This window comes from Neovison vison, chromosome 10, assembly GCF_020171115.1.
Source record: "Neovison vison isolate M4711 chromosome 10, ASM_NN_V1, whole genome shotgun sequence".
NCBI classification, from domain to species: Eukaryota; Metazoa; Chordata; class Mammalia; order Carnivora; family Mustelidae; genus Neogale; species Neogale vison.
The window spans coordinates 52021283-52043843 of NC_058100.1; positions in this window are offsets into that span (position 1 = coordinate 52021283).

The following is a 22561-nucleotide window of genomic DNA, read 5'->3' on the forward strand; positions in this document are numbered from 1 at the left end:
ATTTGGTTCATATTTTTTTTTCTTTGTGTATAAAGTAATTATGAGGGGTTGTATCCTGGACATGTGGATGATATTCTGTGTAGACTCTGGATTCTGTCAAGTTCTTCAGAAGAGTGTTGATTTTTTTCAACTTAAAATAAGAGCTCTGATCCTAACCTAAAAACTCCAGTTTCTGTTGTTAGTCAATTATGTGTATTGACTGATTACTTTTCACAACCCTATTGATTTTATAAGGTAGACCATTTTGAAGATGAAGAAACTGAGGCACAGGGAAGTAACTTGCTCTAGATCATACAGCTGGTACATGGAGAATCTTCAGAGTCTAACCCTCAAGCACTTCTTGAAATGGAGTGCAAGCCGTGGGCATAGACATAGGTGGGCAACTCTGGAAACCATTAAGTACTTAGAATTTCTCTAAGACTTGGAGAGACTAGATATGAAAGGTTGGTGGAAAGGGAAGAATCTAAGAATATTCTGGGGCTTTGGCTTGAGCAATGGGTTGTGGTGATAAAATTTACTGATATAATGAAAACAAGAGGAACACCTATATTTTGCTGCTGCTGCTGCTGTTGTTGTATTATTTTAGATTTGTCAAGTTTGAAATTCTATTAGACATTCAAAGACATTTGAATGGAGTTGTCCAGTGGGCAGTGGGAAATAGGAGTCTGGAGCTTGAAGGGAGGTTGGATTAGGGCTGGAGACACAGCTTTGGTAGTCATCAGAGTATGGGCATCTTTTAAAACCATTGGATTAGATGAGGTAACTAAGGCAAAAGTACAGAGAAGAGTTGATGGCTTAGGAAAAATTCCCAAGGCACATGAACCACTAAGAATTTCGGGTAGAATTTGGCAAAAAAAAAAAAAAAAATAAGGAAAAGCAGTCAGTAATTGTGAAGGAAACCAAGGAGAGTGTAGTACCATGGAAGCCAAGAGAAAAGAAAGTTTTGGGGAGGTAATAACATGTATGAAATGCTGTTGGAAGGCTTAGAAAGATGAGGACAGAAGAGTCTCTGTTGGATTTAGCAAAGCCGAAGTCAATAGAGTAATAAGGTTGGGATATATAGTGGAGCGAAGAATCGATATTTTAATGAGGAAGTAGAGACAGCACGTTCTGAACCACTGGTTAATAAGGTTTCTTGTGAGTGAAGAACAGGAATGAAGAGAAATTTTTTATGCAGGTGGAGATGATACAGTAGAAAGGGAGACATTTATCAATATTAGCCATTGATCAAATAGCTGATTTAAACGATTCACTGGTTTTGAAAAGTCAAGTGATTTCTGCACAACTGCTCTGTAGACTATAAATTGTTTTAAGAAGAATTTTGGGTCTCCTATTATTTCTAGGCTTTGTAATATTGTGGGTTTTTCTGTTTATCTTTTACAGTAAGTACCTGTATGTTGATTGATGTTTAATGAGTGCTTTTTCTAAATCATCTCTTTTTGGAATTTAGACTAGTTGTTTTACACTCCTGGATTTCAATATTCTGTTTTGAAAATGTATGGTAAATGATGAAGAACTGTATTTATTGTTATAGAGAGAACTTCAAGCATATTGCTGAGTGGAAAGAGTGAGGGAGGAGTTGAAAACAACATATAGTGTATAATTTCATTTTTGCAGAACTGTATACATCAATGTATTTATTTACTTCAATTCATTTATTTCATATGTCCACATCTGGAAGTATTTTTAATAGAATATCAAAATGGAACTGTTTATCAAAATTTAATAATGTGAAATAGAAAAATAGAAATTTCTATGAAATAGAAATTCTCTTTATTCTCTAAAGAGAGTAAAGAAGATAAAACCAGGAAGAAGTAGATAATATTTTCCTTCCCAAGGTATGCCAATTTTATCATTTGCGAAGGGATAAGTCTCAAAATCAAGGTGGATTGTATGAAGAAAAATCCAGTTTGGTTTATGTGAGCATGAGCCCACGGAAAAGGACCATGTTAATTTTGAATTTACTACTACTCCTAAGTGGGGGGGGAAAAAAATCAGCCTGACTCCAGGTGTCTTTTGATTCTTATCCTTTCCCATTTTCTATAAGCCATTCCTTCCACAAAGCTTCCCTCCGACTCTGCTTCGCTACCAGTACCAACCCCACCTCCTGACCCAGTTCTTTGGGTTCTGGCTTTGCAGATTTTGTCGGTTGAATTGTGCATCCTTCCTTTTATTCTTGGCTTTACCCAGAGAATGCTGAGTTCCAGCTCAGTGTCAATTCTGGAACACAGATTTCCTCCCTGGCTCTGCAGGACAAATGCTACTCTGCCAGTACTTTTTGTGGCTTTGTTCCACTCTATCTGCAGTGGCCAATAGTAGGCATCGTGTTCTGGTGCCCTCTGATGCAGTCTGCCACTTGCCCGACGACACCTTGGCTTCCATCCCTGTGTACCAGTGTTCTTTGTGATTGCCCTTTGTGAATTAGACATGCTTTATAAGGAATTGGTAACTGTGCTTACTTTTGGCTGCTGGGAAATGAGTCTTAAAAGTCTTGATCCTAAAAAAAAAAATCTTATTTTTCCAATAGCTTTCTTTGCTTTGAAAAGTTATCTGAAAGTGAAGGAGTTGAAGGACATATTCTTGGGATGTTTACTCTGCCTCTGAGGCCCTCCTTCTTTCTCCTTATCTAGTACAGCCCTCCCTTCAAGGTTCCCCTGAAATCCCAGGCACTCTGTGAAACCCTCATCACCCCCGCTTTGGGGAACTGCCCTTTCTCTGTTTCGGTATCACAGAATAGCTGCACTGTTTTGTTTTCCTTTCCAACTTAACCTGTGCTGCCTTTCTGATAAGCATAAGGTTTGTTTTTCCAATTAAACAATCAGCTTTTTTCTTCCACTCACTCATTGATTCCAGGGATAGGCTCTGGAATATGAATTCCTGGAATTCCGGCTCTGTCGTTGGTGAGCTGCACTATCTTGTTCAAGACACTTAACGTTTCTATGCCTTAGGCTCCTTCTCTGTTCAATGTGGTAGTAATACCCCATATTTGGAGGCTGTTGGGCTAACATGGAACATGTTCAGTACAATGCCTGGCACACAGCTGGTGTCCAGTAATTTGTATCTTTTGCATTCTGATTGTTACTTAACTCCTCTGTAGTTGGAAGAACTGGAGAGATAGTTACAAAACAGACAATATTCTACAGAACTGGTTTCTGCCCTGATAGAATTCACATTCTAGTCCTTAATAAGTGACTACTCAATTATTTCTTTAAATTCTACTCTTTTAAGAAGTACAGGGTGCCATGAGCGTGTCTTCTGACTTCCTCTGGAGGGTTTGGGAAGATCCTGCTAAGGAAGCAATAAATGAATTTATTTTTTTTTAAAAGATTTTATTTATTTGACAGAGAGAGAGAGAGAGAGAAATCACAAGTAGGCAGAGAGGCAGGCAGAGAGAGAGAGGAAGGGAAGCAGGCTCCCTGCTAAGCAGAGAGCCCAATGCGGGGCTCGATTCCAGGACCCTGAGATCATGACCTGGGCTGAAGGCAGAGGCTTAACCCACTGAGCCACCCAGGTGCCCCAATAAATGACTTTAAATCAGAAAAATGGATAGATAGGGATCAGATTAATGTCAGGAAGAGTATCAGCAATGAGAGAATAGGGAAGGCAAAGGGCACAGCATGTGTGGGGAGGCAGTCCATGTGGCTGGAACTCAGTGATCAAATGAGGAGAGAGTTTCTAGACAGCCACCCCTGGGTTTTAATGTCTCATCATTTCCCTAATATCTTGTGCCTACATATTAAGGAGCCTAATTAATACTTGTTAATAATTAAGTCTATGTGGATAAAGCTGGTTCATCGGATTCCTTTAGGCACCAAAAGAAAACGGTTTTCTGGGTCAGTGATGTATAAGTGAGGGTCCAACCAGGAAAAGAGGAACATGTTGGGCATTTCAACACTGAGAACTTAACTAAGGAGGTGGTTACACTGGCGTCAGAGAAGTGAAAAACCAGAGTGACACCGAAGTAGCAAAGAAGGAGTAATGGCAGGAAGCCGCCACCTCTACAGACCAGAACCTCAAGCTGGTCTTCATTTCATTTTTTCCCTACATCCAGTCTCTCGCAAAATCCTCTAGCAAAATCCTCTCGCAAAATTTCTAGTCCAGAGGAGATGGAACTCAGGCCTGAGGTGAGGGTAGGGGAAGGTACGTGGGGGAAAGGGAAGCAGTCTCTCTGCTGCTACTCAGCAGATGCTGGGAGGACTTTCCATATAGTGCTGGTACCTGCATCTCTAAGAGTGAACCATTCATGTCAGTTCTACGCATACTGAAATAAAGCAGGAGACCGAGACCAATTGTCCATCCTGGGCTAGAGGGCCATTGCTAAGAGAACAATGATAGGAAGAGTAAAAAGCAGGAAGGAACCTGCCTTCTAGTCTTTCTCTAGTAGCCATGATGGGTAGAATCCAATAGGGAGTCAGAAAACAAAGGGGACGCATGATCTGCAGAGCCCCAATACCAGCATCACACAGCATAGGATAGAAGGGTGCAATGAAGTTTCTATTTTTATGATGGGTTTATAGAAAAGATAGAGGGATTGGGTGTTGACTCTTGGTGCGCATGGGGTCTTAATTTGGGGGCTGTGGGATCAAGCCCCTCCTAGAGCACCATGTTGGGTGCAGAGTCTGCTTGGGACTCTCCCTCTTCCTCCCCTCATGCTGCTGTCTCTCTCTCTCTCTCTCTCTCTAAAATAAATAAATAAGTCTTTAGATTAAAAAAAAGAAAAGAAAAGATACAGAGGATAGGAAGATAAGAACAAAGGAGAAGGTAAGCACTGTTCATTGGATATCAAGGGTGACATAGTCTTGCTTTGGATAGCATCCGATTTTCTGATTTCTGACCTTCAACATATAATAAGTTACTCTAAAAAGACTGCAGAAAAGAGATTCCATTAACTCTTTCTTTGGTAGTAATAAGATGAATTCCTCCGCTGATGTACAATCACAGTGAAAACCTCTTTGTAAGTTTATGCCACTGTCATCTGAGTTGGAAATATGTATACATGTATATATGCACATATGTGTAAAAATAAATAATACATGCATGTACACACGCATAGATATACACATCCATATTTAAGTATATCATATTTATCTAAGTCAGTATTTTAAATGATGGGAAAAGAACAGATTTTGCAAACTCTCCCTTGTGGGCTTAAAGCTGTTGAAAACTAGCACACCTTTCATTAAAAGGAGACTGCAGGTCGTTCCGCAGGTCTAAAAGGGTCTTGCCAATCTGTTGCCTTTGCACGCCAGGGAAAGCTCTGCTTCCCTGCCTTTGCCTTGCTGGTTGACTGCAGACTCCCCAGGATCTGGGGAATCACTTGTGCCTTTTCTCCCAGCTTATGGCCTAGGTTTCAACTGTCTAGTGAAGCTGAGCAGGCACCACCCAGAGCCCTTTTTATTACTCCCTTTGCTCTGAGTTTCATGGTATGGGAGAGTTCACCTAACCCACACATCATAGTCTACAAATCATTGCTCAATATTTACGAATAAAAATATCCTTACAAGTTAGCCACTGTTAGGACACTAAGTTGATTGAATTCCAATCATAAACAAATGGATGTTTGGGTCACCCCAGATAGTTCCAACAAATACAAAAATGTGATGTTAATTAGCTATTTTGGAATATTAAAAGTAATGATTGGATCCCTGACAATTACCTAAGAGACACAGATTTAGGCATAACTAATTTTTTCCCATGTGTATTGTATTAAAAGATATGTTTGCATGGAAGGTCTATTTAGTACAGACGTGTGATTTGACCAATTCCCTAAGTACGACTGTACTTGACTTTATTTCAACTCTCCTATTTCTCCAGAGAATTAGTAAAATAAGTACTTTGGTGGGGAAGGAACTGATACTACAACATTTTCATATAAAAGGAGCATTGAAAATGTTACTGATCATTCAGATTGACTCATCTTTCTCAAACATTCATTTCCTAAAAAATAATCCCTTGTAATAATTGAAACCTTCTTGTTTCATTTCACCTGCTTGTCTTGCTCTGATTTTCAGCATTAGAAAGCAATAATAACCTTGGTACAGATAATTCCTGTGGATCATTATAGCATGGCTAGCTGGCCATTAATCCCTCAGTAATGCTGAATACTTTGATTCCGTTGAGTCAACACAACCCACAATTACTGACCGTCACAAACCAAAGTCTGATAATTCAGTGTTCAAATATAAAACAAAATGCAGTTTTTATCAGTAATATGAAATACAAGTAAACAGATAAATATATTTTTCAAAAATATGGGCTTGTTACAGAGACCTAAATAATTACTCAGATACCAGTTTTTTAAAAAAAATAAAGTATGCATTATTTATGTGTTTGTTTTCCTGCTGGTAATAATATTTATGTGAGAAACAAGAGGAAAAATTCACAGTGCAAACATAGCATGAATCTTTGATGGGGTTTAATCTGCATGACATTTGCTGCCTCTTCACAGGACCCATTATGGGTTTGAAAGACCAGTCATTAAATTAGCTCATTTATTCTGGATGCTTTGCTTTTCATTCGAGTATGTTACCACAAAGTGCTGGGTAGTGCCTTGATTATGTTGTAGAGTTGCATACTTCAACATGAATGCATTAAAATGTTATCTGCCTCACACAGTAAAGCATAAACATTGGACAGAATTATGAAACACAATTATTATCTTTAAAATAAATGGCAAATTGAAAACAAAATAAACCCAAAGACTTATTAGGTACATTTCTGTACCTTTGTTAATGATTCTTCGCTGTTGGCAATCAAACCTCAGCTGCTGTCTCTTTCTAGTCTGGAAAGAAACTGTTCATCCTCAACTTGACCAAAGACCCTTTTGGGGCTTTTCTACCATACTGTCTTTTTAATGGCTTCACTAGGTAATCAATTACTATTACTATAAAATTTAAGTTCCTGGGGCATCTGGGTAGCTCAGTGGGTTAAGCGTCTGCCTTCAGCCCAGGTCATGATCTCAGGGTCCTGGGATCAAGCCCCACATTGGGCTCTCTGCTCAGCAGGGAGCCTGCTTCTGCCTCTCTCTCTCTCTGTCTGCCCCTCTGCCTACTTGGGGTCTCTCTCTCTCTGTGTCAAATAAATAAAATCTTTTAAAAATTTTTTAACTTCCTTATTGGTGCAGTCTTTTGTCTTTAGCCTTTTTCACTTAGCACTACTTAGTTTTCTCACTATCTTAGTTCCAGGTACCCAGGCTCTTACTCCCTCCTAAATAGGGTAGAAAATTGTTCTTTGGATTCACAGGGCTGCTGTCGATGGAAATTACAGATACGATGTTCTTCTCCCAGGCAACAGCACGGAACAATCACATTTTTCCCTTCAACTATACAAAGACTTACTAGCTTCATTTGCCTTTCTTTAAAAAAAAAAAAAAAAAAAAAAACCCTACTCTGAGCTTCTTTTCTCCTTTCTTGGCAAATTGCTTAGTTGAGTACCTTTAAAATGAGATGTATATCACATCAATTCCATAGCAACTGTCATACCCAAGATCTAATATGTTTTCTTCCTGTCTTAAGAAGGCCATTTATGCTAAGTTAACAATCTAAGTAATATATCGGAGTGTAACTTTGAAAACCACATTGAAACTCTTCCAGAGAGCAAACAAAAAAGTCTAAAATAATTTTAAGACAAATTCAGATGTTAGGGAAAATAATAACTATGTGTAATGAAACTTGTAGCTAAATTAAAATAGCTCTCCACAATAGATCTTGGTTGACAGAGCTCATATTTGGGGAGGAGGTAGGAAAATCTGCATTAAGAGCCAAGGAGATTTCTGAGACTGAAGAATCAAGAACCTGACCCATCTCTTGTGCGTTTCAGTGTTATTAGAATGCCTTCAGTAGACAGAGTTGATGCTAACTGAAGTCTGCTGGCAGGAAGAAATGTGCCAGCATTCCTAGGGAATGTGTGCAACTGGTACTTCAGTTTTGACACCAAGGTTTGCATGTTGGAACTACTTTTGGTCAAGCCAAAAAACTACTTGGGTCAAGTTTTAGTCAGAGTGACTGAATATTTGATCATGACCTAAGAAAAGTGCAGTAGGTACCAACAAAGACATCATCACTACAAGTGGACAGGTATCCTCTGGGCATCCAATGCGCAGTAGCTGTGTGATGTGGCTACTATTGCGCAGTTACACTAGTGGTCTTGTTTGACTTCCTGGTTCTCTTCACTTGGAATCGAGAAGTAAAACTGACCACTTCAGACTGAATAAACATGAAGAAACATACACAGTTCAAAGCAAGTATGGTTCCCAAAGGCAAATATAGGTCTTCAGCTAATGAAGTAATTAGTGGTATAATCACCTTTGTACTCTAAGCTTGATGTAAAAAGTATCATCAGTAATGTAAGGCTGAAAATGTTAAGATACTCAGAATCTATTCTGAACTTCCAAAGAATTTCTCTTACATTATAACATCATGTTTATTACATTAATTTTTTTTTTTTGGCCAAGAAATGAAATCTTGCCATTTGCGACGACATGGATGGAACTAGAGGGCATTAGGCTTAGTGAAATAAGTCAATCGGAGAAAGACAATTATCATATGATCTGCCTGATATGAGGAAGTTGAGAGGCAAAGTGCAGGGGTTTTGGGGTAGGAAAAGAATAAATGAAACAAGATGGGATTTGGAGAGAGACAAACTATAAGAGACTCTGAATCTCACAAAACAAACTGAGGGTTGCCGGGGGGAGTAGGGTAGGGAGAGGGTAGTGGGGTTATGGACACTGGGGAAGGTATGTACTATGGTGAGTGCTGTGAAGTGTGTAAACCTGGCGATTCACAGACCTGTACCCCTGGGGCTAATAATACATTATATATTAATAAAAAATTTTTTTGAAAAACTTTTTTTTTGCAGGGGCGCCTGGGTGGCTCCATTGGTTAAGCATCTGACTCTTGATTTTGGCTCAGGTCATGATGTCGAGGTTGTGAGATTTGCCCCGTAATGGGCTCCATGCTCAGTGCAGTCGGCTTGAGAGTCTTTCCCTTTCCTTTTGCTCCTCCCCCAGCTCACACTTTAACTAACTAAATAAATAAATAAATAAAATCTTTAAAAAATATATTTTTGCAAAGGTCTTATCTCTCTCTCCAACTTTTGTTTATTGAAGGGCATGGCTTTATCTTCATTCTTGCTTCACCTCCCATGTAATACAGCGAAGTGCTTTACCTAAAATAAGCGTTAAATTACCTGAGTTAGTGTTAAATTATGGAATGAAAGCATAAATTTGGAACACCCAGAATATTTCAGATACTGAAAGATACACACATTTTTAATGAGCCATATTTATTTTACTTGAGAAAATAAATTTTTTTTTTTACAACTAAAGTTGACAATCACGGTTATGGTGTTATGATGCACAGAGAATTGGTTTAAGGAGATGAGTTTCAGTGAAAAGAAGAATTAGCTCTCAGGTGTGCAGCCAGAAATTCCAATTTGTCTTTGGAACTTGCTGTTATGTATTTTTGGAAGGTCTTTTGATCTCAATTTTCTAATTTCTTTGTCAATTTTATTTGTCATTATATATTTTACATATTGTATTAAAGTGTGTTCCAGAGGTTTTATTCTCAAGATTTAATTTTTTTAAAGATTTTTAAAAATTTTTATTTATTTATTTGACACACAGACAGGCAGACAGAGAGAAAAGGGGAAACAGGCTCCCCCCTGAGCAGAGAGCCCGATGTGGGGCTCCATCCCAGGACCCTGATGAGATCATCACCTGAGCCGAAGGCAGAGGCCCAACCCACTGAGCCACCTAGGTGCCCTCAAGATTTAGTTTTTAAAAGTTTACATCCTATTCTCTTAAAAAGTTTGTATCTTGTTTGTAATGGCTGTTTATGTGTGAGTTTAGCTGGTCCATAAAACCCAGATATGTGCTCAGACATTATCCTAGATCTTTCTGTGAGAGTACTTTTGGATAATATTAACATCTAAATTTCATAAAGTATATTTCATAAAGTAGATTGCCCCCCTTAATGCAGCTGGGTCTCATCTAATCAGTTGAAGGCTTGAATAAAACAGAAGTCTGACCTCCACAGGAAGAGGAAATTCTGCCAGCAGATGGCTTTCAGACTTGAATTGCAGCATCAGCTCTTCCTTGGTGTCTAGCCTGTTGGCCTATTCTTGCCAGCTGCCACAATCATGTGAGCCAATTTCTTAAAGTAAATCAATCAGTCAATCAATCAATCTCCTATTGGTACTGGTTCTCTGGGGAACCTTAACTAACAGAAAGTTAATGAAAGAAAAAAGAACAGAAACCATGGTATAACAGGATTGTCAGGTACAGTAGTTTCATTGCAGAAATGAATTATCTGGTATTCTCTTTGATTTTGAGAAAATGTAGAGAAAAGGAGAATGTATTCAGTGACGGATACAGGGAACAGAGGAAGACATTAGAATGTGATACTATCACTAATTATCCCCTGTATCAATTTCTCTTTAAGTGATAGGATCCCCTTTCACATCTTCATTTATAGCCGTGTGTGTGCATCTAAACTCTGTCCAATGGTATATGCAATCGACTGAATGTTTATCGAGCTCCCAAATTCATATATTGAAATTCTAAGCCCCAATGTGATGGTATTTAAAGATGGGGCCTTTTGGAAATGACTAGGTCATGAGGGTAGAACTGTCTTTTGAAGCAAGGATGTAAGTTTCAGGGTCATTGGAATGGTATCAAATCTTAAATTTATGTTTAAAACAGACTAATAATAGATAGAGGAACAGAAGGTTAGTACGCACATATACACTCAGTGATTGTGTCCTGATTATTTTATAGCCTGTCCTGATTATGTTAGCAAGCCTTTTCTCAACCACTCTCCTTGGGGTCATCAAAACCTCACAGGGTAGGGTCTAACAACTAAAATTCCTAGTGTTGAGGGGTCATGACATTTGCATGTGATTTCCTTGAATGGAATGTCTAAACAATGGTTCACTACCATGATGGAAACATCCTGGTCCCTGAATTATGAATCGAATATTATATCATATATGCCTGAGTGTAAGAAGTAACAAGGACCCAGAAGGAGTCTTTCCCAAGTCCGTGTTTTAGACTAATAGAAAAGGCTGTGAGGCAGCCTGAGGAGTTATGCGCTCCTTAGGGGGGTGTGCTCAAGAAGGTAAATTCAACCACACAAAGGAATATAGGCAACAAAATTCATAACCTTGAGATTATAACCCCAAATAAAAAATGGATCCAGCACTCATTTAAATGATTAAAATGTGGGAGAAAAGACAAATCTTCCATTAAAAAATCAAATAATTTAAGCAGATTCTGCCCTTTCAAGAAGGTGGAATAGAACTCTTTATCCCTCATGTGAGGACCACACTTAGTGGCTTGATTCCAAAGAATACAGGAAAAATAAGGAAGAATAACTTTATAGTGGAGGAATCTGGCAAATGCTGCGTCAGCCGGGCCCCCCAAGTTAACCCTATCAGCATATACCCTTGACATGACGTGATAAGAATGACACTTCACCTCTGTGTTCTTTTTCTCCAAACTTAAAATCTCAGTGAAATAATGAGAACAACATCAGACAAAAAACCCAAAGTGTGTGACATTCTATACCATACTTAACCAATAGTGCTGTACACGGTCGAGGTCATCAAAAACAAGGAAAGTCTGGGAAACTATCACAGCCAAGAGGAGTCTAAGGAGACAGGACCACTAAGTGCAATGCATCCTGCATGGGATCCTGGAACAGGTGAAGGCTATTCAGAAAAACTAGAGAAATTTTAATAATCATGGTTTAATTAATAATAATGTATCAGTATTGGTTCATTAGTTGTGATAAATGTACACAGCTGTCTGAGATAACGGGAGAAACTGGGTGTGGGATATATGCCAACTCTCTGTGCTATTTTTGCAACGGTTCTAAAAATCTCAAACTATTCTAACATGAAAAGGAGTTTGTTTTTAAAAAAAAGAAATTTAGAGATAAAACATATGCTTTTCTTCTTAAAGAATCAGTCTAAGCATATAGTTCACAGCAAAATTGACTACAATCCCGTTTCTTTCTTCTCTGATTCTCCAGGTCTCTGAAACTCCCTGGTGGACTCTCTCTCTCTCCCCACTGGTTCCTCATTTCATGTCTCCCTGGTCACCTTCTTGATTATATGCTTCTGTAAGCTCCATCTTCCTCAATACAAGAAGTTCCCCACCAGGCTTAGCCCCATGGAAATTTAGTTTGTCCTCCGTTGTTACTGTTTTTCTTGGAGAAGTTAGGTGGCCAGCCTCTTGTCCTCCGCACTCTTCCTCATCTTTGTTTCATTTCTGGTGGAGGGCTGGGGGGGATTGTGGACCTGTTGGTCATTCTCAGTCCCAATACGTGCACAGATGACAATAAATTAGCAAATTAAAGTGGGGGAGGAGAAAATGTCTTTATTTTGGAAAAGTTATTGCTAAATTAGCATAAGAGGAAGTAAAGGTAGACCTTAACTGCCGTGTTGTTTATATTTACCCCAAATATCATATATTAAATAAAACCGCTGACTTTGAAATTTGAAGGGAATTCAATGAATATCTAATTCTATGCTCTCAAGTTACACATTAGGAAAAATAAGTGTCAGATGGTTTTTGTGACCAGCCCAACATAATGTAGTTAGTGACCAGAAGATCCTGGACTATTCTTCTCCTCTTCATTTTTTCTGTTCTTCAAACACCGAATTCAAATTTTTGCCATGATTGAGGAGAATTGCAGGCTTTCATGTGGTGATTCTTCTTTCTTGTCAAGCAAGAAACATGGAAAGAAATGAAACAGGAAATGAATACACTGGAAGGATGAAACTGACCGAATACTGTTATATTCCCTTTAACTTAAAGAATATCTAGAGATGTGCATCCAATAAGAAGGCTTGCGTCAGCAGCATGACAACCAGATTGATGAACTACTGCCTTATGGTACTTCTAGTCTCCAGAACTATGGGGCTTCTTAGCGCCAAGTAGATTTCTTCAAGTAGATTTCTCATTAAATAACCTGCAACCATTGTTTTTATTTAAGCCTTTTATGGCCTTAGGAAGCAAACATCTTGTTTAATTACTCCTGTCTTTATCACTTCATTCAGGTGGGTAGTCATTTGCTCACGTGCTCAGGCATCCATTCATCCATCTCCAAGGTGCCAGACACTGAGCTAGATGCTAGAAACACCACCACGAGGAGGCATCATCCCTAGAGTCAAGGTGTACACTGCCTACTAATTTAAGTGTTGGTGAAGAAAACCTGACAGTGTTTCATGTAAAATCTCTACAGTTCTAACTTAACTGTCCTCATGAAATATTGAACCCCATCTCATGACCTATTAGATAAAGACTCAAAGGGTGTCTATAGTAAATACGAGCGGAGAATTCTTAAAAACCACAGAATTCAAGAAAAGAAATTTAATTGTACATCATTTCTTCTCTCTTTTTAAGTGTAAATATGTATACACACACATGCAAGCATAACACTTTCCATGTCAATCAACAAAAATTCAGTCTCAGAAAGATGCTGAAACATTATCCTACCAATAATTATTTTAAATATTTATAAATAAAATCATATAAATGTATCAAGTCCTCTGTTCCCCTGTGCCTCTGTGACCTGGGTTATCCAGTGATGATTTCAGTATCTGTATGTCCTTTGTGCACCTGTGGGTGCCAGAGCTATCTCAAGGGCTAAATCCAACCCAGACACTTTAGCTTCCCTTTACAATAGAAATCAAGAAATATTTTCTCATCAGTTATGCATAAGGGAAGGTATTGAATATATAGCCCAGGTTATTGTAGATGGAGTTATTAAATAATGAAGTTCTTTTACGGACTTAGACAAGAAAGCATAACTACAATGCTTTGGCACCTAGTGGCAAGACTCAGGACATTTGTTTTTTTTTGTTCACTACATACTGACACTTACCTATAAAGTTCAGTGTCATTGCATGAATTATAAATACTAGCTCTGTTTGGCACAGTCCCTGAGAATAAAGAACGTTATTGTCCTACCAAAGAAGAAAGACTTCAGGATTATATTACATCATTCCTGCAGCTAATCAGTCTGTTCCCATGCCACACTCTGTCCGTGGTTGCCTTTGAAAAATACAATTTCTTGCATAGTCTTCGGTGCCATTCATGGTATTCAGTCAAGGTATAATGAAAACAAATTCGTCTATTGTCAGTTGCTGCTCAAAGGCAGAGGCAGAAAAAATGGCTGCAGAAACGTTCCAAACCAGCTAACTGCCTGAGTTCTAGAAGACATTCTGGGAGAAATTCTTCACGAGAATAAAAATAGCAATAGTGAAAGTAGCTAGCATTGTGACATTTCCTTTGCCTGCATCATCTTATTTAAACCTCACAAAACCCCTCTGAAGCAAGTGTAATCACTATTTGCATTTTACAGGTGAGGATATTGAAGGTCTGAGAGATAATTTGCTGAAGTTCATACGTCTTATAAATGGTGGAATTGAAATTAAAATGGAGAGCATGCTGTCCTTGTAACCATTAGTTTTTAAGGAATTTGTATTTCAAAAAAGAAGGACTTAAGCTCTTTTTTAAACAGCTACTGTTTAGTTTTGGAGCAAGATCTAGATTGGTCATACTTCGAAGGAGAGTTACAAGTAAGTTACAAGTAACAGCTCATTGAAATGTGCCCCCAGTTTTGTTTTCATTTCTGCCATTGATCGGGATGTTAGAAATGTGTATGTGTCTAGACACATACATACACGTGTCATTTCACGTATCAGGCTCCTATCTTAACATTTTAAGTTTCACGTTGTCATTCTTGTGTCGGCTGAGCTTTCTTGTTTTCCTGATTTTGTTCATGATCTTCTCCTTATTTGGAACATTCTCTCTCCCACGCCTACCTAGTTCACTCCTTCTGAAACCTCCAGCTTTGATCAGTTACCTCCCCTAATCCTCATAAGCAGTATTTTAACATTTTACCACTCTCTACTGAACCCTCACTTTATATTTAGCTACCTATTGCTGCTCTAGCATATTACCAAAAACCCAGTGACTTAAAACAACAGGAACACATGATCTTGCAGTTGTAGGGGTCCAAAGTCTGAAATGAGTACTGCTGGGCTAAAAGCAAAGTGTCAGTAGGGCTGCATTTTTTCTGGAGGCTCTAGGGGAAGATATATTTGTTACCTTCGCCAACTTCTGGAGACCAGCTACATTCTTTGGCTTGTAGTCCCTTTCATCTTTAAAACTAAGAATATAGCATCTTGAAGTCTCTCTGTAATTCTGACCCTCCTGCCTTCCTTTTTTACTTATAAGGATGCTTGTGACTACACTGAGCTCACCTAGGTCATCTAGGATAATCCTCTCTATCTTAAGGTCAGCTGATTAGCAACCTTAATTCCATATGCCACCTTAATTCTTCCTTGCCATGTAAAATAGGTTTGGGGGGTTAGGGCATGGACATTTTTTACACAAAGAGATATCTTTAGTGCCACATTCATAGCAGCATTATTCACAATAGCCAAGGTATGGAAGCAACCTAAGTGTCCATAATACACACACACACACACACACACACACACACAGAAGAATATTATTCAACCTTAACTAAGAAGAAATCCTGTCATTTGTGACAACATGGATAAAACTGGAGGACATTATGCTAAGTAAAACAAACCAGAAAATGAAACATAAATACTGCATACTATCTCTTATATGTAGAATATATATATATATTTTTTAAAAAAAGACAGATGTATAGATATAGAGATTCAAAAAACGGTTGCCAGGGTCTAGGGAGTGAGAAAATCAGCTATTTTTTTTGTTTGTTTTTGTTTTTGATTTTTAAGAGAGGGAGAGTGGGAGGGTCTGCGAAAGGTAGAGAGAATCTTAAGCAGTCTCCATGCCCAGTGGAGAACCCAATGTCTGGCTCCATCTCACAACCTTGAGATCATGATTTAGTAGAAATCAAGACTCAGATGCTTAGCCAACTGAGCCATCTAAGCGCCCCGGGGGTGGGGAAATAAGGAGAGGCTGATGAAACGATGCAAACTTTCAGTTATAAAATGAGTAGGATAAATAAAGTCTGAGGATCTAATGTATAACATGGGGACCATAGTTAGTAACACCATATTGTGTAATTGAAATTTGCTAAGAGAGTGGGATTTAAATGTTCTACCCTAATAAATAAATAAGGCAGATATGTGAGGTGACAGACGTGTTAATTAACTCAGTGAAGGTAATCCTTTCACTACAGATAGTGAGAGGATATATATATAAATATATATTCATATATATAATTATCACATTGTATACTTTAAACATCTTGCAATTGTATTAGTCATTTATACCTCGATAAAGCTGGGGAAAAAAGAAAGAAAAGAATCCTCTCTTGATTCTATGGCCTTCTCCAGTGACAATTCTGTTGTGCCCTTCTTGAAGGACAGTTACTATATAGGCTTCAATTAGTTCTATAGAGTCTATTTTAGGTATGTCAATTTTGTTCCATCAAAATGTATATGTTTCTCAACACCAATATCATAGTTTATTTATTACTATTATAGCTTTAGAGTAAGTCTTGAAGTCGGGTAATGTAAATCCTCAAATTTTCCTTTTCTGTGTAAAATGCTTTGGCATTTATTTTTTCAAAGATTTTATTTATTTATTTATTTATTTATTTATTTATTTATTTTGACAGAGACAGAAATCACAAGTAGGCAGAGAGGCAGGCAGAGAGAGAAGGAAGCAGGCTCCCCGCTGAGCAGAGAGCCCAATGCGGGGCTTCATCCCAGGACCCTGGGATCATGACCTGAGCCAAAAGCCGAGGCTTTAACCCACTGAGCCACCCAGGCACCTCTGCTTTGGCATTTTAAAGAGCTATGGCTTTTGGCATAGAAAAGGAACACACTAAACCTGAGAATGTGGTGTACTGAAATAATAAAAATAAGAGCAGATAATAACAAATAGAAAACTAGATACAAAAGTGAAGAATAACAAATCAGAAGTTGGTTCTTCAAAAAGACCAATAAAATTGATAAGCCTTTGAAGTCCTTGATCAATAAAAGGTAAGAAAAGAAATAAAAGCAATATTCGGAACAAAAATGGGAACCATTTAGATACAACTTAAGCTATAAGAGTACTAGAGAATATTAATAAGCTTATGGAAAAAATTGAAAAGTTATTTGAATTAGATAGTTTCTTAGATAAAAATATAACTTACTGAAACTAATTTAAAAAGAAATAAAAAACTTGAATGGTTTAATAAATATCAAAGAAATGAAATTATGCCCACAAATAAATTTAGGTCATTTTAAAACTGAATTCTTCCAAACATTCAAAGAATTTCATAGTAAAATTTTAGCACATAAATAAAAATGAAAAAAATCATAAAGGACAAAAAGGTATATTTTGATAAGAGGAACAATAGATTAAGAAGATACTGAACTGAAAAGGATACCTACCAAACAACAAATACACTTAAAATATGGAAAGCAAAAGCAACAGTGGTTTGAAATAGTTAAATCACCAACAGTAATTAGAGATTTTACTATACTTACCTCAGAAATAGAAAATAAAGCACAAAAAAATAAGCAAAATGTAAATGATCTGATTAATATGGCCAAATATCTCAAACCAATTGATATATGAAGACTGACCCGGCTATCGTTAGGGTCCTGGATAGTGCATTCAGACAAAATAAAATGAATGTATAAAGATCAAATGGAAAAGTTGAAACTGCCATTGATTGCAGATGATACGCTCATCAATAGAGAAAATCTAATAGCATCAACAGATAAAATATTGGAACTGATAATTAGGTAATGTAAAAGCAAATAAGGTATATCCGCAAAAGATTTATAAAGTATCCAGGAGTTGATAAGATAGAGAATGTATAAGATCTTGGGGTGCCTCGGTAGTTCAGTGGGTTAAGCAACCAGTTCTTGATTTTGGCTCAGGTTATGATCGCAGAGTCATGAAAGCCCCCTGTGGAGCTTGCACTGGGTGTGGAGCCAGCTTAAGATTCTCTCTCTCCTCTTCCTCTGCCTCTCCCCTCCAACCCTCTCCCCCTCCCCACCACTTGCTTGTGTACTCTCTCTCTCTTAAAAAAAAAAATTTGTGCAAGATCTTTATGGAGAATATTTTATTTTTAAAGATTTTATTTATTTATTTGACAGAGAGAGAGATGACAAGCAGGCAGAGAGGCAGGCAGAGAGAGAGAGGAGGAAGCAGGCTCCCCGCTGAGCAGAGAGCCCGATGCGGGGCTCGATCCTAGGACTCTGAGATCATGACTGAGCCGAAGGCAGCTGCTTAACCCACTGAGCCACCCAGGCGCCCCTATGGAGAATATTTTAAAGCTATTTAAAGATACCAAAGAAGATAGTGCTAAATAGTAGAATACATCATATTCATCTAGGAGGAGATACAAGATTTTAAAGATGCTAGCTGCCTTTAAATTAGGTATGTACTCAATGTATTTTTTTAATCACACATTTTATTTCTCACTTCATATAAAATTTTCATGCATATTTTTAATTATCTGAGGAGTTGTAAAGAGCTTTTGACCAATTGAGTCAAAAATTATGTGGAAAGATAAAGGTACACAAAAAGATAAGTTTATAATAAAAGAAAAGAAAGATGCTTTACCATATGTGAGCAATCAGTAATAAAAATGAGGTCTGTCACAGGAACATACATTATATCAATGAAAGAGAAAGGAAACTCAGCACATCTCCCTTATGAATGAAAAATTGGCATGATAAGGTTGATATCTCAGAAATGGTGAAGGGAATGGATTATTAGTAGGTAGAATTAAGGATCTGAAGTCTTGGTAGGGGGAGAAAAATAAATTTGGATTCCTAACTCATACTATATATAAAAATAAAGTTTGAAAGGACTGAGGACCTAAAAATTGAGAGATAATGCTCTAAAGCTTATAAAGAAAATATAGAAAGATATCTTTGGCTTGGAATATCTTATTCAACAAGATAAAAAGGGAAAAATATGAATTTGCCAATAGCACAATTAGAGTTTCTGTTCCACAAAATTGAGATAGGTGACTGGGGACAATGGCAATGTCTAACAATGATAAGGGGTTACTACCTAGATTATGTAAGAAATTGCTGCAAACTGATGAGAAAGAGAACACACAATAGAAAAATAGGGAAAGGATAGGAATCAGCAAGTCACCAAAGAGGAAACCCCAGTGGTTAACATGCGTAAGGAGAGATGTCAATGTCAGTAGTAATTAGATAAATAAGAATTACAATTTAAAACTTCCTAATTTATATACATCAGATTGGCAAAAAGTAGCGGGTTGTGTGGTAACAGATGCTGGCAAGAATAGAGACTCTAAATGCTCTCCAAGGAAGTACATACCAGTGTAGCCTTTTGAAAAAGCAATCTAGGAGCATGGAGGGGAAATGTGATCTGTGTATATTATTTGAGCCAAAATGTATATGTCTATGTGCTTATAGAAGTCTATTAGGGATAATGTACTAGAATACTGAACCCATCCTACTTGTGGTAGCAACAACCAAGAGTCTGTTACTAGAAAATAGATAAAGGATACATTGAAAGCATACATTAGAACACCGCAAGGTAGTCAGAAGTAATGACTTAGATATATATACAGCAACATGGATACACCTGCAAACTCAGTGCTAAGTGAAAAAAGAAAGTATTTAAGCAATGCCACACTTCCATTTATATTAAATGGATTAAAATGCGTAGGGACACAAAATAATATGATGACTTATATTTGTCAGCTCAGACTGCCCAAAAATACCACAGCCTGGATGGCTTAAACAACAGAAATGTATTTTCTTACAGTTTTGGAGTTCCAAGATCACGGTGGTAGCATGGTTGGGTTCTGATGTGAGCCTTCTTTCTGACTGCACATGGCGCCTTCTTACATGGGAGAGAGACAGAGACAGAGACAGACCCTTCCTTTTATAAGACGATGGTCCTACTGGTTAGGGCCCCAAACTATGGCCTCTTTCACCAGTAAGTACCTCCTAAAGACCCTATCTCTAAGTACATTGGGGTTTAGGGCTTCAACATGTGAATTTTGGAGGGACACAATTCAGTCCATGGCATTTTACTCCAAGCTTCCCAAACCAGATTCATGTCCTTATTACAGAAAAAATATATTTATTCCATCCCAATAGCCCCCCAAATCTTAACCCATTCTGGCATCAACTCTAAAGTCTTAAGTCTGAAGTCATATCTAAATATCATCTAAGTAAGATATTGTGAAAGTTGAGGTATGACTCATCCTGAGGCAGAATTCCTCTCCACTTGTGAACGGTGAAATCAGACATGTTATGTGCTTCCAAAATACAACGGTAGACAGGCATAGGGTAGATAGTCCCATTCCAAAAAGGAGAAATGAGGCAGGAGGAAGGGATAACAGATTCTAAGCAAGCCAAAACCTACCAAGGCAACTATTGAACTCATTTGGTTCAATATTTTATAAGAACTCCAAACCCTAAGGCACTGGGAAGGGTCCTATTGGCCCCCTGAAACTGGAAAGATGGTCCCACTCTTTGAAATGGTGGCAGAAACAACTTTGCCCCTTGGCCTGTTGTGGGGAGTGACAGTGATATAATTCAGTACTTAGCAATGATTTTTTTTTTTTTTTGTAGAGATACATACAATTCTGACATAGTAAACAAAATAGAGTGGGTACCTCTAGGAAAGGAAGAAAATGGGAATGTGAGTAGGGGATGAAGAGAAATAAATGCTAAACAAGGATGAGATCTTGCATGAAACTGTGACCATAGCGTGTGATCAACAGAGAAGTAGGATCACCTCACTAACTGCACTTGAGGTCCAAAGAGAAAAAAATGAATCTAGCTTCCCTTTCTTTAACCTTGTACCTGAATAATTAGTTACAGCTCATAACAATTCTCCTTGTATGACCTTCTGCCATGGAAATTGAGAAAACAACTCCTATGATATATTGATGCCTTGGCTAAATTTTGACTTTTCCAGATGAGCCTTAAGAAACAAGTATAGGTTTAAAAATAAAAAACAAAACCCATAAATGTTCATTAGCCCAAAAGGAAAAAGAGGCAGAGGGGAGATTCTACCTACAGCTGAACTCATTTGGTTATTTAGTAGGAAGTGGGAAAGGCAGTGAGGAAGGGAGAATAGGGTTTGCATTTGGTGACTGGTTCTCAGGGTTCACTTTGCTCTGCATTGTCTTGTGGGAGGCATGTTTAGGTTCTAGTTTGACGCTCAGGCAGGGATGTCTCTCCTGCCTCAGAGTACTGAACTTTGGAATGTCCTTGAGTACCTTACTGAGCACTTGGCTAGGACTGACTGACCAGAGCAGTTTTCCAAGAAACCTTGGCTCTGCCTGGAATTATGATGGGAGCAGCATCTGACGGAGTGTAGGTAGCCTCTAGAATGTCAAAAATGAATTAATACTCTATTTTCATAATAAAACACCATTTTAGTTGAATTCCAGGCTAGCCTCTAGAGCATATACATTTTTCTAAAAACAGAGAAGGATATCTGTGCCTCTCTTGGCTCCTAGCACGCTAACAACTTTCAGTACTTTTTTCCAAATATAAGGTTCTAATCTTTTATTAATGCTCAGCTCACCATATTTAGGGAGTTAGTCTTTTCTATGACTCTCCTTCAATTTCAACTTCTCTGCTTTGTTTGGTCTGAGGAAGAAGTATCTTTGTTTCTCATTCTGAAATTAAGACATACTGATTTATTTCTGTGGTTCATGGGGGATTGGATGTTTATTTCTTTCTTAATTGCATACACTGTTTGTAAACTTCTAAGACGCAAAAGGAAGATGCATTAAACAAGAAATTTAATGGCATAATATCATTTAGCAACCTACTAATTTGTGTTTGGGGGCATACAAACAAATGTAAACATTATTTGCTAAGAAATAAATAATGGGTACAGAAAAAAATAAATTTCTGGATTAGGTTCAGGACAAGCCACCTTTTTTTTTTTTTACCCCCACCCCCCAACCCCATGACACTCAGTTATGTTTTTCTTTGCAGGGAATTATGTGCCAGGATTTTAGATCTGTGATCTAACTCTTTAATCTCCGTCCTTCTGAAAAGGAGTTAGAAAATTATGTGGCAACCAAACCAAAGTTGGGGATACAACTCAAACTTCAAATTTTCTTGGATTTTAGAATTATGGCAAATTCAGAAAATAAAAAATGGACACAATAGAACCTGTTTTCAGTAAGAATCTGAAAAGTTTGATTTGGGGGCAGGTGGAGTTTCAGCTGTCCATGGAATCTTTGAAGTGTCCCTGGCATTAAGCTAGAGCAATTGGCCATCAGGACAGAGTTTTGGGAGCCATTGGTGGGGTTTATTGAGCTATTATTATGTGTCCAGTATTGCACATATGTTAATTCATTTTACAGATAGGGAACTCTGGCACAGAAAGGTTGAATAAACCTTGAGGTCCCAGAGCTACTAAAAGGCAAGCTGGGATTCAAACCCAAATAGTTATTGAGGAACTTTGTAGTTATCAATGAACTTGTGGGGGGAAAAAGAGTCCTAGAGGGACAGAATTTATAGAATTAAAATCTATAGAATTAAAGTGACTGTTCTTTAGAGCCTACCGGCCTATATTTTCTATTTTGCTTGGTATTTA